The sequence below is a fragment of the Chiloscyllium plagiosum genome, unplaced genomic scaffold (assembly GCF_037043375.1).
Source record: "Chiloscyllium plagiosum isolate Xiang-an unplaced genomic scaffold, Cpla_swu_hap1 HiC_scaffold_16, whole genome shotgun sequence".
Lineage (NCBI taxonomy): Eukaryota > Metazoa > Chordata > Chondrichthyes > Orectolobiformes > Hemiscylliidae > Chiloscyllium > Chiloscyllium plagiosum.
The window spans coordinates 63,852,355-63,869,147 of NW_028270154.1; the positions used below are offsets into that span (position 1 = coordinate 63,852,355).

A 16,793-nucleotide genomic window follows, 5' to 3' on the forward strand; every position below is an offset into this window, starting at 1 on the left:
GAACTGGCCATGCTAAATTGTCCATAGTGTTAGGCGAAGGGGTAAATGTAGGGGAATGGGTCTAGGTGGGTTGCTCTTCGGCGGGTCGGTGTGGACTTGTTGGGCCGAAGGGCCTGTTTCCACACTGTAAGTAATCTTTGTTGTGGTATAATCAGCCTTGCCTGCAAATTATGTCCACTCTCCATCTATCCATTCTTTCTTTTATGACTCTTTGAACAATAATAATATCGTGGATATGATAAAGGACTCTATGAAAGCCATGAGGGAATGGAAGTATTTTTGTCTGTAAAATTGCAAGTCAACTCCACAATCACTGAGAAATAATATTTATTAGTAGAATAACATTTTTTGTCGACATAGATAATAGTATAATCAATAAAGCAAAGTCACATAATTGATGTGGAAGGTCCCTTCATTCTCCTAAATTGAAGCATAGCTCCAAATGGGGATTCTTTTTTCTCTTTAAATTTGAGCAGTCTCATTGAAAGATTATTAAGATGACTAACCCGGCTAAGTAAAGGAAGATTACCTGAAGCCTGAATCGAGCATCAATAGCTGTTGATTAACTAGTATGAGTCATCTTAGCTCGTTTCAACTTTTTTGAAGAAAGGTGCTTCTGATAGCCCAGGAACAGTGAACTTCGCATGAGCAATTGGGAGAGAATATACCCTGAGTGACTGTGATTGTGGGAATTCGGAGCATAGTTAGAATTTGGGGCAGAAGGGGATAGATGATTTTGCTTTATTGTGTGGTTTATACTTTGCTTGGACTTGATTCTTTAATGATGAGGCTGAGGGAATGATGGCCTTAGAGTATTTAATATTAAATATTTTCCAAACGTTTTAACTTTCAGGAGTAAGTCATGACAGGAGAGCTTGAAGCCACAGAGTGCTCTACATGGAATCCGTGAACATTTCCAGTGCTTGGGGCAGAATGTGTGAAGGAAGTGTTCCAGCTACAGCTCCTAAAAGCTTGGCCTTGGAGTTGGAGTGGCAGCTGTAGACACTGTGGAGCCTCTGAGAGGCAGAGAGTTTTGCACATACAGAGAATTGGTTACACCGCAGGCTAAGACCCCAAAAGCAGAAAGGGAATGAGAATTCACTAGGCAGAACAAGAGGACCTGGCAGGCAGGAGTTTCTCAAAACTATTAACCTGCAAAACAGATTTACCATATTGAGGGGAAAAACCTCTCAACCAAATTCATTGCAGCACATTTGGCTCGGCTGCACAAAAGAGGAGTAAAAAACATGCAAATACAATAGCTATTGGGGATTCAATTATAAGTATAATAAAGAGGTGTTCTGTTGCTGCAAATGAAACTTCAAGATACTTCACCAGTGCTAGTGTCAAGGATGTCTCAGAGTGGCAACAGGATATTCTAAAGAGGGAAGGTGACCAACCAATGGTTGTGGTAAACTTTGCTACAACTGACTTAGATTGAATAAAAGGGAAGAGATCCACAAAGTAGAAAAATGAGAGTTAGGAAATAGGTTAAATTGTACGACCTCAAAGAAAGTGACCTTGGGATTGCTTACCTCTAGCCACATGCTGGTCCGTGTAGAAATAGCAGAATATATCTGAAGAATCCCTGGCCACAGACGGTGCCAGGGGTAGGATTTCAGATTCGTTGAGTATTAGACCAGTTCAGTGGGAGGTGGGACCAGAACAAACTGGGTTACACCTGTATACGACCAGGACTAATGTCCTAATGGGGAGTATTTGCTTGAGTGGTTGGGGAAGCTTAAAATAAAAAGGGAGGAGAATGAGAACCTATGCAAGGAATTAGAAAAAGGGCAATTAAGGACAAGAGCAAACGACAGAAAGTAGAATAAGAAAAGTGAATGGCAGAGAAATCAAGGCCAGAGTTAAACAAAGAAGAATAACATTGGAAATGGTAATAAGCAGAAAAGTAGTGACATTTGTGATAAAGGAACACGTGTAATTAAGGATGGCTTGATTCGGAATATAGATTGGACGAATCAAATTAATAACAATACCATAAAGGAGGAATTTCTGGAGTGAATATGAGATGGATTTCTAGATCAAAATGTTGAAGAACCAATGAGAAGAGAGGCCATCCTGGATTGGGCATTATGTAATGAGAAAGTAATAATTAGCAATGTTGTTCTAGGAGGTCTCTTGGGGATGAATGGCCGTAATATGAAATAAATCCTCATCAAGATGGACAATGTTGATTCTGAGACTAGGGTCCTGAATCTAAATAGAGGCAACTATGATGGTATGTGGTATAAGTTGGTTATGACAGATTGGGGAACATTACTTAGAGATGATGATGGAAAGGCAATGCCAAACATTCAAACAAATGATGGGTGAGCTCCAGCAATTGTTCAATTCTAACTGGCACTAAAGTAAAATGGGAAAGCTGGCCAACACATGGTTTACAGGAGAAATTAGAGATAACATTAGATTCAAGGAAGAGGCATACAAATTGTTCAGAAAGAACAACGGATCTGAGGAGTGAGACCAGTTTAGACTTCAGCACAGAATGATAAGGAGATTGATTAAAAAAGGGAAAATAGAGTATGAGAATAAGGTTGCAGAGAGTATTAGTTTTGATAGGTATGTGAACAGAAAAGAAGTGATCCTTTAAGATCATAAATAGGAGAATGTACAATGGGGAATAAAGAAACGGATGACAAACTAAATATCTACTTTAGTTCTGTGTTCATAAAGGAAGATGCAAATAACATACCAGAAGTGTTGATGTGGAGGTCCTGGGGTTGGACTGGGGTGGACAAAGTTAAAAATCACACAACACCAGGTTATAGTCCAACAGGTTTATTTGGAAGCACTAGCTTTCAAGGCACTACCTCTTCATCAGGTGGTTGTGGAACATACCATATGACACAGAATTTATAGCAAAAGGATTACAGTGTCATGGAGTTGTAATGATACATTAAACAACTTTAGTTAAAAATCACCAACACCAGGTTATAGTTCTTAAACAAATTTTGATCCTTTCATTTTTTAGAATTGGATATGGTAGTTTAGGTTCTTTAATATGCAAATCCCAGAATTACATCATCTTCGCTCAGACAAGGCATTAAATGTGTGAAGGTAAAGTCTGCACCAATGTTGAGTCAATTCTATTTATAAAGTGGGGCTTACAGAATCTTGCATGGATTTACGCAGTTTTTGAGAAAAATAAAATAATTCGGCAAATACAAATTCACCCCGTAAACTTATATATGTGTGCGTGTGCAGGAGAGACAGAGTGGGTGTGTATATGTGAGTGTGTGCATGTAGGTGTAAGTGCATGTGAAAACGTGTGTGTAAGCTTGGTCAACTATGTGTATGAGTATGATGTGGTATAAGCCTTAGAGGGCATGCGTGCGTCGAGGTGAGTGCAGGGAGCTGCATGTGTGTGGAAATGAGAAAGAGTTTGTGTATGAGAGAGGGTCTGTGTGTGTGTGTGTTTTTGAGAGTGAGAGAGAGGGAGTGTATAGTGCAGTGGGGTCACCTAAAGTATGACATGAACCCAAGGTCCCAGTTGAGGCCTTCCCCATGGGTATCCAACTTGGCTATCAGCCTCTGCTCAGCCACTTTGCGTTGTTGCTTGTCCCAAAGTCTGCCCAGAGGATGGCCACCCGGAGATTCAAGGCCAAATATCCCAGATTGCTGAAGTGTTCCCCAACTGGGAGGGAAGAGTCCTGTCTGGTGATCGGTGCGCAATGTCCATTCATCCGTTGTCGTAGTGTCTGCTCAGTCTCACCAATGTACCAAGCCTCAGGGCATCCCTGCCTGCAGTGTATGAGATAGACAACATTGGCCGAGTCACATGAGTACCTGCCATATATGTGGTGGGTGGTATCCCCATGTATAATGGTGGTATCCGTGTCAACATGTCTTGCAGCAGCTACTGTGACAGGGTTGTACGGTGTTGTGGTCGATGTTGTCTTGAAGGCTGGGCAGTTTGCTGAGAACAATGGTCTGTTTAAGATTTGGTGATTGTTTAAAGATCTGAAGTGGAGGCATAGGGAAGGTCTTGGCAAGGTGCTCATCCTCATTGATAATGTGTTGCAGGCCGCAAAGAACATGGTGTAGTCTTTTGGCTCCTGGGAAGTACTGGACAATGAAGGGTACCCTATTGGTTTGTGCACGTGTCTGTCTCCTGAGGAGGTCATTGCAGTTTCTCGTTGTGGCATGTCGGAACTGGCGGTCGATCAGCTGAGCATCATACCGTCTTCTTATCAGGGCATCCTTGAGCACTTTCAGGTGTCCGTCATGTCCATCCTCATCTCAACAGATCCTATGTATACATAGGGCTTGTCCGTAGGGAATGATTGTTTTAATATGTTTCGGGTGGAAGCCGGAGAAGAGCAGCATCATGAGGTTATCGTTGGGTTTGCAGTAGAGTGAGGTGCTGAGGTGCGCATCATAGATGGATATACATCTGTTGAAGAATGAGACAGATACTAAAGAGTAGTGCATGGTAAGTCCGATAGTGGGATGAAACTCGTTGATATCCTTGCCATGGGTGCAGAGGAAGAAAATGTTGTTAATATATCTGGTGTATAGTGTTGGCTGGAGGACGTGTGCAGAAAAGAAGTTTTGTTCGAACCTGTGCATAAAAATGTTGGCGTATTGGAATGCAAATTTGATCCCCATGGCTGTTCTGTGTATTTGGATGAAGAACTGGTTGTCAAAGGTGAAAACGTTGTGGTCGAGGATGAATTGGATGAGTTGTAGGACAGTGCTTGGAGATTGGCAGTTGTTGGTATTGAATACTGAGGTTGTTGGTGTGATGCCGTCAATGTGAGGAATGCTGGTGTAGAGTGGTGACACGTCCATTGTGACGAGGAATGTTCCCGGTTCGACTGGTCCATGGGTGCTGAGTTTCTGAAAGAAATCTGTAGTGTCACGACAGAAGCTGGGGGTTTTCCAAACAACGGGTTTTAAGATGCCTTTGACATAGCCAGAAAGGTTCTTACATAGGGTCCCATAGCCTGATACAATGGGACGTCCTGGTGTGTTGACTTTGTGTGTCTTTGGAAGGCAGTAGAAGTCACTTATGTGAGAAGTATGTGGGATGAGAGCACATAGGGAACTCTGAAGGACTGGATCAAAAGTCTTGATCAATGTTTTTAGTTCACAGATGTCCTCTTTAGTCTGATTGGCTGATTGTAGTGTTCCTTGTTGTTCAGTTGTCAGTGTACCTCCTTGCAGTAATCTGACCTATTCTGAATGACGATAGCTCATCCTTTATCTGCTGGTTTGATGACAATGTTGTGATTGGTTTTGAGAGCATGGATGGCGTTGCGTTGTGAACGGATGATGTTTTGCTTCACATTGTGGGTGCGGCTAATGAATCTAGCATTTGCATACTTCTTGACGGTTTGAGCATACATGTCAAGCCCAGGGCAGCGGCCCTCCGGTGGGGTCCAAATCTTTGGTCGCTCCTTTACGAATTTCTGTGATGATTTTTCCTGTTCGTCAGTGGGCTCATTGGGATTGCTGCTGTCATCCTGAAATAATTCACGGAGTCTCATTCGTCTGATGAATTCCTCAGTGTCTGCTGCAAGACCCATGGGGTCCATTTTGGTGGTGGGGCAGAAATTGAGCCCTCTGCTAAGAACCTCAATCTCTTCTGGTTGAAGGGAGTGGTCCAATAAGTTGACGACCAATTTCCCCGTAGTGATAATGTTTTCGATTGTGGGGCTGGTGGAGGGGAGGGGGGATGCTGGTGGTGATGCCAAATTTCTCCAATTGCTTGTTCTTGGTGTAGTTTTTGTCACCTTGCCTGTTTGGCAATTTTGCGTAATTCTACTGCTGTACCTAGAGTGCAAGCCAAAACTGTTGAGAAACACAGGGTTTGGTAAGAGGGAGGATCTGAAAAACATCAATATTAGCCAGGAAATTATTGGATTTGAAGGCTGATAAATCCCCAGGCCCTGATAAGCTAACTCTCAGGAAGTGGCCCAAGAAATAGTAAATGCATTTGGTGGTCATTTCCCAAGATTGTGCAGGGCAGGGAACAATGCTTTCGGAGTCAATAATAGCTAATGTGACCATTCTTTTAAGAAGGCATGCAGAAAGAAAATGAAAAATTATAAACCTATCAGTCTGATGCAAGGGGCAGGGAAAAATGCTAAAGTTCATTATCAAATAATTTATAGCTAAGCATTTGGAAAACAGTGGCAAGATTAGACAGAGTCAGCATGCGTTTATGAAAGGAAAATCATGTTTGAAAACTCTACTGGAATTCTTCAAAAGATGTAACTAGTAAAGTTGATGAGGAGGAGCCACTGGACGTGGTTTACTTGGGCTCTCAGAAGGCTTTCAACAAAATCCTATATAAGAGATTAATGCGTAAAATTAAAGTACATTGGTTTGGCTAGTGTTTTAAGATGAAAACTGACAGAAAACTGGTTGGCAGACAGGAAGTGAAGAATAGGAATAAACAGGTCTTTTTCCAAATAGCAGGCAATGAATAATGGAGTAGTGCAGGGCTCAGTGCTAGTACCCCAGTTATTCATAATACATATTAATGATTTGAATGAGAGAACTAAATATAATATTTCCAAACTTGCAGAAGACACAAAGGTGGGAAGGTGAGCTCTGAGGGATACTTCAGTGTGATTTGGATACGCTGAGTGAATTAACAAATGCTATGTAGATGCAGTATGATGTTAACAAAAATGAAGTTGTCCACTTTAGTAGCAACAACAGAAAGGCAGTTAGTTTTCTGAATGGCTACAAATTGAGAGCAGAATGTGCATTGAAACCTGGATGTCTTTATACACCAGTCCCTGAAGGTAAGCATACAGGTGCAGCAGACAGTAAGGAAAGCCAATGCTACATTGATCTTCATAAGGAGATGATTCGGGTAAAGGAAAAGGGGTGCCTTGCTACAATTCTACAGGATCTTGGTGAGATCGTAATTGGAATACTATGTGCAGTTTTGATCTCCTTATCTAAGGAACAATGCTATTGCCATACAGGGAGACCAGTGAAGGTTTACCAGACTCTCCATCTTGGGATGATGGGACTGATGTATGAGGAGAGGTTGTATCAATCAGTTCGATTATTTTGTGGGGTCCAGAAGAATGAGGGAGGAGTTTCATAGATACCTACAAAATTCTAATAGATAAGATAGATGCAAGAAGGATGTCCTCAATGGTGGGGAAGTCCAAAACCATGAGGTCACAGTCAATGGACATGGGGTAAGCCATTTAGGACTGAGATGAGGAGAATTGCTTTCACCCAGAGAGTGGTGAGCCTGTGGAATTTGCTCCCACAGAAAACAATCAAGGCCAGAAAAAATCACATGATTTCAAGATAGTGTTAAATATAGCATTTGGAGCTAAAAGGCTCAAAGGATAAAGCAGGAATAAGCTATTGAGTTGGACAATCAGCCATGATCATAATGAATGGTGGAGCAGATTATAAGGGCCAAATGGACTATTCTTGCTCCTGTTTTCTGTTTTTCCAGTTTTCAAGAGAAATTAATAAAAATTGCAACAGCAGCAAGCAATAAGTTAGTAGTTGCCTGATCCAAATGTACACAGATGTACAGACATATTGCAGGTAACCCCTATGATTGCTCAGAAGGGATCCGGAAATGTAACAGTTCAATACAGACAGAACCATCACTGATAGTGCAACTGTTGTACTTGGTTATCACTATGAATTACAATTTTCATCAGAAAACTCAATATATCTTCAGACATGCCCATGTAAGAACACCTGCCCCATACACATGTGTGAAGATGCAAGAGGGTTGTAATGAAACAAATTAAATATATGCATAGAGGACAGGTGGAGTGGAGCTTTAAAAAGATGTTATAAAAGTACAAATACAAAGTGTACTTTAGCTTATTTTATCAAACACCTGCAATTTTTTTTAAAAATGGCAACTTGCAAATAGAGGAACTAAAAGAAAGGATACAAACAAAGGAAAAGTGGTTGTTTTATGCGGATATATTTTATAATCACCCATTGAATTGAAGGATGACTGGCAATTCACCTGATTTGAATTCTTAATCTACCAATATAGGTTCCAAATGTCCCAAAGTCTTTCAAAATTGGCTTACTCTGCAAGTACACATCTGGCACAGAGACAGCTCAGCACCTCATAACATGGGTGGTTGACACCAAATCATAGTAATCTTATAGGTAAAAAGATCACATTACTGGCCTCATATTGACTACAAGTATACATCACAATTAATTTTCCTTATTATTGGGCCTATGTATCTCTTTTAAGAATGTAATCTCAAATACAAATATAGTAAGAATGCTACAGACACTGATGTGTAGACTGAAAATTTCTGTTTCTGATAACTCCTGTTATGTTTAAATACAAAAGAACACAGACATAGACAGCAAAACTTCCCCTTCACTTGAGAGAAGTCCATTATGTCTTAAATCAAATATTGAATATTGAAAATATGTTTTTCTCTCAAGAAAGTTGTTTTTACTTCCAGATTTCTTATTCTTAAGCACTGGTAAATGTGGCAACTCTTTAGTTTTAAGAATACATTCCATTAGATAGTTAAAATTAAGAAACAGAATATGTGCTGTTAGAATTAGAATCCCTACAGTGTGGAAACAGGCCCTTTGGCCCTCCGAAGAGTAACCGCCCAGACCTATTCCCTACTCTATATTCACCCCTGAATAATGCAACTAGCCTACAATCCCTGTGCATGACTGCTCAAAAGGATCGCGAATATATATTTTAACTTTGTGCTCTCATTGGGAAGATTGTCCGTTGGCATTAGTATTGGAGTTTGCACATTCTCCCCATGTCTATGTGGGATTCCTTTGGGTGTTCTGGTTTCCTCCCACAGTCCAAAGTTGTGCAGATTAGGCGGATTCACAATGCTAAATTGCCCATAGTATCCAGGGATGTGTAGGCTAGGTGGATTAGCAATGGGATGCTCTTTGGCGGGATTGGTGTGGACTAGGTGTGTCGAATGGCCTGTTTCTATACTGTAGGGATTCTATGGTTTTTTAGAAATTTGTGAATGTTGAATAACCAAAAGATCTTGTCCAACTTTTCTCCAAACTTTCAATGTGTTGTTCTGGTGGCTGAGGCTACCAGCCATGAGTGTGAAGTCAGAATTTTAATTCAGTGGCACTATTAAATTTTATCTGCCTTCCTTAGTCAATACTCTAAGATCCAAATATGTGACTTATATTACCACATTTGAATAATGCCAATGTTTTATTTGCAATATTATGCAAAGGTTTCGCTGTTAAACAACCCAGTGTCACCTTGGCTGCAAGGACTTTGAGGCCTTTATGGTTTCAGCACATTCCACGAAAAGGGAAAAACAGCTCCTCATATCAAAATTAACAACATTGTGTGAGATATGCAAGAAACCAAATAATTGTTTTTTCACATTTTATTAACATTTATCTGAATTATTCACACATTTAGTTGTATTATCATCATTATTATTTAATATTAGTATTTAATTGCAGAGTTATTAACAACAGCAAAATTTAAAGTTCTCATTACCAATTCCTGTTTGTTTTCTTGTGATTCTGTCACAACTCCAAAGCAAGCCAGACACATTAAATAGCCTTGGCAGTATTATGAATGAGCAGATTAAACAGTACAAGAGGCTGTAATAACTTAGTGAGAAAGAAATAAGAATTCATTGGAATTCAATAGGTATCTCTGAATCAATGCAAAATTTATATCTCTCATCAAGTGCTCAAACACAATACAATCTGACACCTGCCCTTAGGAAAAGGATTAATCTATTTTCACCACTCCTTCCTATTCTGAAGACATTGGCTTCTTGCTTGAGTTTGAATCTACAGATAGTTCTCTTCCACTTGGCCAGAATGACCACCATTCATGTCTATACCTTGACAATGAGTACTGTTCAGCTATTCACTATATCTGGCAACAAGCCAAATCCTGTCCTTATGACCACACTTTACAAAAAAAATTACTGGTTAATGATTAAAAATTAGATCCTGGTGAATTTTCATTCCCTAACAGAAGGCAATTTGAAGCCCCAAGACTGTTATCTTGGTTAAGATCAGCGGACTCAGCAAAAACTGAGGATAAAATCTGAGCTATTTCTATTCTGTATGGTTTAACAATTCTAATGAAAGACTATCAACATAATATGTTAAATCTTTCTCCCTTGACAGATACAATTTCACTAAGTTTTTATGGAACTTCATTTTTTAAATTTTTATCTGCAGCATTCATTGGTAAACATTTTGAGGAAAATGGAGAATGCTGAGCTTGTTTCATTGATGAAAAGTAGTTTTAAAGACTCCAGGACTCAGGGTTTTGAAATGATGAAAAAAATACAGAAAGAATTTGAACTAAGGCTAGATCACTGGAAAATAGAAATGCTAAAGAAAGAAATTTAAATTGTGGTTAGAATTTCTTTAACCCTCATTGAGTACTAGATATTTGAAAATGCTTACACCAAAATAAATTATCATATCAAATAAATTTATAAAAATGAACAAAACATAAAGAATTACATTGTATTCTGTAAAAAAATTACATGACACTAGGTTATAGTTCAACAAGTTTATTTGAAAATACAAACTTTCAAAGCACTGCTCCTATCTCCAACACCGGCACTTTGCAAAATTATATTTAGTAAGGAAGTTAGGAATGCAATTTGTGACGAGGGTGAAGACTGAAAATGTGACTCATTTTAGAGTTTCACATGGTTGCCTTCACGTCACAAGGAGAAGTTCAATTAAGTGTCACCTCAGGGATTATAAAAAAGAAGGCACATGGAATATAACATGGAGAAACAATGAGCTCTGTGAATTTCTCACTTCTGCATCCATCATGATCATCATAAGCAGTTTAGATATTAAAAGTAACACAAGGACAGATGATAAATCTGCAAAAAAAAAGCAAACTGAACAACTAATTTGTTTCCTCAACATGAACTTAGATTCTTCACATCAAAGATATAAAGTTAACATTCACAGATTAAATTTAGTTAAAACAATGTTTTACAACAAATTATTAAATATTTGTTTCTCCCATTTCAAAAATAATATTTATATTGAGAGATGATGATTACAAGCATGTGTTATGTCTGCCTTATTTGGAATCTAAAGATTAACACTGTAAAGATTTGGAATTCAAGGATTATCACCATTAAGAACAATGACTAAACCACATATTGTTAAAAATCTTTACTAAATGTAACATATCACTAAAGTATCACAAGTTAGATGTATCAGGACATAAATTGTTTTCCTAAAGTATACAATTGGATAGATTGGGATACTTTTAATATATTGTTATGTGCAAGAAAATGAGGACATGAAGTAATGTACCCCTTGAACAAACAGCCTCTTCAAATTCTCGCAACTGCTTGCAAAGGGAAAATTAGATGATATTTATGTTTTTCACTGAACCATGAATTCTGTCTGGGCAAAATAACTGATCACAGATACAAACAAAAAATAGGAGAGAAACTCAGCAAGTCTGGCAGTATCTGTAGAGACGGAAACAGAGTTAACATTTTGAGTTCAATATATCTCTACTTCAAAACTCCAAGGATGCTGTCAGACGGCTGATACTCTCCAGTATTTTCTGTTTGCATTTTAGCATTCAACATCAGCAATACTTTGCTTTTATATAACTGACTACTGTGGTCACTCTCTTTCTTTAATGCACTGTTCTGGTACCCGATTACTCATTCTGAAGTGAAGACATTTTGTTTATATTTCTCTTTATATAACACTTGTGATTGTTTAAAAAGAACAGGTGTTTTATGCATTCACATAATTCTGCAGTGGAAGAGTTAGATTCTGGAAATGATGTGGGAAAGAAAGGATTTAATGGATTTGCAATGAAATGTATCTCAGTTTATAGAAAAAGACATTTTGTTCTCCTTTTCCGCTTCCAAACTCTTCCTCCTTTCAAAAAATGTCGCAACCGCAAAATCTCTGCAACCGCTGGGCAAGGAAAAATTAAAAGTCACAAATACCCTTGTGAATTTGCCAATTGTTGCAAAGTTGTGGTCATTATATTGGAAGCTGTCTCTTTCAGTATTTGCATTCATTAACTTTGACTGTCACAACCATTACTTTCAGAACTTTGTTTCCTCTCATCCTCTCTTACTGGTTATTTGCTGTTTACATAAAAATGTAGCCTCACAAGGTTTTAATCATGTTCATAACGTAAATCACAAGGTACCATGGAATTTCTGGCCTAGAGAATGTCAAAATGCCTCGCAAACTATCTGCCACAAAAGTACCACAGGAATGCTCAGATTGGACTCATCTTGAAGCTCTTTACTGGCATTCACAAATGAACTTGACTGTGGCACGCATATTCGTGCATAGGGACTATATCGCAATTTGGCAAATATTTTCTTTGATTTCATTTAACGTATATTCCACAAATATTTAACAATAATGTTTAGTAGACATTTGCAGATTATGTAACTATTGTGGTTATAAAGAGTTAGCTGCACAGAAGACAAAAATGTAGGAACAAAAGAAATAGGAGCAGCAACTGGCCATTTGGCCTTAAAGCCTACCCTATACTTAATGTGATTATGACGTATCCTGCTACCTTAGCTACACCTTTCAACACTACACTCCTTTAAGCCCCTTAAAATCTTTGTCTTTCAATGGATTGTCTTTCAATGAATATAGATTTATTTCTACTCAATATTTCCTCTTAGGACAACCCCTTCATTACAAGCAATGACTTAATGAACCTTCATTGCACTTCCTCTAAGGTAAATATTTGCATCCTGTACCATAACTCCAGATGTGGTCTTACTAAGGCCCTATATAATCGCTGTGAGAGCTATTTAACTTTCCAATTAAAGTCATAGAGTCACAGAAATATACAGCACGGAAACAGACCCTTTGGTCTAACTCGTCCATGCCGACCAGATATCCTAACCTAGGCAAAAGTGAGGACTGCAGATGCTGGAAACCAGAGTCTAGATAAGAGTGGTAGTGGAAAAGCACAGCAGGTCAGGCAACATCTGAGGAGCAAGAAAATTGACGTTTTGGGCAAAAGCCCTTCATCAGGGATGGAGCTAGGAGCAGAGTGCTCGCTCTTCTCATCCCAACCGCTTTCTTTTATTTTGACTCAGGTTTTTATCATTATTACTTGATCCACTCATGTAATTATTAATATAGATTGTAAGTGGCTGAGCCCCAAATACTGATCCTTTTTGTATCCTAGTAGTTACCACTTGTCAATCAGAAAGTGGCTGGTTAATTCCCACTCTCTGTTGTCTGTCTGGTAACCAAATCTCAACCATTCCAATTTATTACCCCAATACTATCAGACCTAATCTTCAATCATAACCTCTTGTATGGCACCTTGTTAAATTCTTCTTGAAAATTCAAATATGCTACATCTACTCACATCCCTCTAATAAACAGAGCGCAGGGTGAGAAGTGACTGAGAAAAATTCTGGAAGAAGTTAACTTGCTCACCATGACTGAGAAAGGGATCGCAGAGGACCGGTACTTAAAGAATACTACATCTACTCACATCCCTCTAATAAACAGAGGGCAGGGTGAGAAGTGACTGAGGAAAATTCTGGAAGAAATTAACTTGCTCACCATGACTGAGAAAGGGATCACGGAGGACCGGTACTTAAAGAATGGTATTCAATTACCCTATAGTAGAGTAGTAGTGATAGTGGGAAAAGAGTAGAATATGTGACATGGAAGGGTAGAAATTCCTGCAATGTGTGTAGGGAAACTTTCTGGAACAGTACATTTTCAGTCCTGTCAAGAGGGATCTGTGCTGGATGTGGTTCTAGGCAATGAGCCCAAGTGGAGAAAGTAAGAATGAGAGAGCATTTGGGAAATAGTGATCATAACACAATAAGATTCAATGCTAGGTTAGCAGAAGATAAAAGTAAGTCAATGATTGAGATTTCAGACTGGAAAGTGGCAGATTTTAAATGTCTAAAAGTTGAACTGGAGCAACTTGATTGGAAATGCTTGCTGCTGGATATAATATTGGATGAAAAATGGGAGGATTTCAAATAGTGATGAATACCGTGCAAGCTAAGTACATATGAGAAATAAATACACGGTATCAAAAGCTAGAGTACCCTGGATGACTAAGGATATTGATGAGAAAGTAAGGAAGAAAAAGGATGTATATTACTCATACCTGAATCATGGTAGCGACAGAAAACAGGAAGAATATTTCAAGTGCAGGAGAGAAGCTAAAGATGGAATTAGGAGGATTACAGCAAAGCATGAGAAAGAATGGCAGGCTGCATTAAAATAAATTGTAAGATATTCTTCGAACATAATAACAGTAAAAGATTAGTGAAGAATAGGGTAGGGCCCATAAGGAACAAGCAAGGTAAGCTACCCTCTGAAGCAAAGGGTATGAGAGCTTTGCTTCTGTTTTTACCAAACTAGAAAATTATGACAATGCCCCAGTTGAAAATGTTGCTGTTAAGCAACTGAAAAATACAGCAAACTGAGGTAGATAAAGAAGGGCTGCTAAAACAAAGGCTGGCAACACTCTAGGTAGAGAAGTCACTAGCCCAGATGGGATGCATCCTAGATTGCTGAGGGAATTAAAGGAGCAAATTGCAGAGCCATTGACAGAAATTTTTAATGCCTGTCAGGAAACGGGATTAGTGCTAGGGGACTAGAGAATTGCTAACGTGACACTGTTGTTTAAGCCAAGAGCAAAGGATAAGCCAGGAAATTACAGAACTGCGACATTAATGTCAATTTTAGGAAAACTGATGCAGGCCATAATACAGGATAATAAAAATATACACTTAGAGGAAAATATGTTAATACTTGACAGTCAATGTGGCTTTGTCAAGGGCAGGTCATGTCTGACAAATTTAGTCGAGTTCTTTGACGAGGTGACAAAAGCAGTGGATGAGGGTAGTGCTGTAGGTGCTGTATATTTAGACTTTCAGAAATATTTGATATGATGCTACATAGCAGGTTGGTTAGCAAATTAGAAATATTTGGGATTGATGGGTCCTTAGCCATCAATGGATGAGAAGTTAGCTAAAGATTAGGAAACTTAGGATAGGTAGAGATGGAAATTTCTCAGATTGGAGATGAGTTGGAAGTGAAGTTCCATAGGGATCGATGTTGTGACCCTTGCTTTTTCTGACTCCTATAAGCCATTTAGAAATGGGTGTTGAGGGTAAAATCTCTAAACTTGCAGATGATAATAAGCTAGGGAGAATAGTGAATTGTGAGGATGATGCTGATCGACTTTGAGGGATATTGCCAAATTGAGCAAATGGACAGACATCTGGCAACTGAATTTCAATGCAGAGAAATATGAGATAATATATTTAGGTAGAAAAAATTGTACAATTTTGAGATGCATAGTGGAGTAGAGGGATATCGGGATGTATAATTCTCTAAAGGTGGCCAGGCGAATTGAAACAGTCGTTATGAGGGTTTACAGGACACTTGGCTTTATAAATAGTGGCACAGAGTATTAAAGCAAAGAAGTGATGATACGCCCCTACAAATGATTGGTCAGACCACATTCAGGCTATTGTATTCAATTCTAGGTACCTTATTTAAGGAAGGATGTTGACGCTCTAGAGAGAATTCAAAGGAGAATTACCAGAATGATACCAGGAATGAGGAATTTTAGATATAACAAAAGATTAGAGAAATTTGGCTTATTCTCCTTGGATCAGAAAAGATTTGAGAGGTGATGTAAAGAAAGATATTCTATTTCCACAGTTGGTATGCTATAACTAGTGGTTACAATTTCACGATTGTCAGCAAGAATACTCGAATGAGATGAGGAGAAACTTCTTTACTCAGAGTTTTTAGGATTTGGAATGTGCTGCCTGGGAGAGTGGAGGAGGCAGATTCCATACAAGGTTTCAATCTGTATCAAAGTGTCCAGGTATCTCTTGCCCTCCCTTATGCCCTGCAATGTTTGCACCTTGGAATTGAGTTCAACTCTGAGCCAAACCTCCTTAAGATGCAGAGAAATGTAAAAGATATGTGTCAGGGAGTATGATGGATTTTGTTAACATCTCATATGCTGGAGTTACACTATATCACCTGCACTGCCATTCTTGATCAATCTTTACTTATTTTTATTCCCTCATGGGATATGACTGTCAAGGCTGCATTCATGGCCCAACTCTAATATGTGGTTATGGGCTGAATCTTACATTTTTTTAGCTAACTGTGAATTACACCACATTTTTGGAGGGTTATTCACTGTGAGGCCTAATGAGTTCTCTCTTATTTTACAAAATTTACTTCATTAACTACCTACTCTGCTCCATGATATCTTTTGTATCAAATTTCCATGTCCCAGAATGTGCCATTCCCAGAAAATCTTGGTACTCAGTAGATATCTACCAAATAATGGAATCCCTTGTGTTCATGCCATCTTTAAAAGTGCACTGGATGAGGACTAGCATTCTGAAACTGTCCTGCTTTGTGTAGGACTGAATTTAAATATGTTGAAAAAGAGGATGATGGTACCACGATTATCCAGCAGGTAAATGGAGGTCCTGCTAGTTCAGACAAGAACTGTTCCATTTCATAGGACTGCCAAAACAGGCCATGCCTTCAGCCACTATGGTCACCATCCAGGTTGTGACATCTACAGGATGTGGAAAAACAGCCTGAAATGCAGAAATGCTCAACAGGCTAAGTGCCACACTTCCCTCTGCCACCTCACATAGACTTCATCCCTGCTTCTACACCCAACTCCACCAAGGCTCATGATCTGCCACTTTCACCTTTGTCTGTAACACCTTCCCTCACTCACTGTCCCCCAATCTCCAACATCACTAACTCTGAATGCCTTTTGTGTTGCATACTCACTC

At 39.0% G+C, this 16,793-nt stretch overlaps 1 long non-coding RNA gene across 5 annotated transcripts in view; it reads left to right on the forward strand.

Annotated features, from left to right (window-relative positions):
* The window catches only part of LOC122556752 (uncharacterized), a 171,001-nt gene that overhangs the window by 79,070 nt on the left and 75,138 nt on the right, over positions 1 to 16,793 (forward strand). The window lies entirely within an intron of this gene.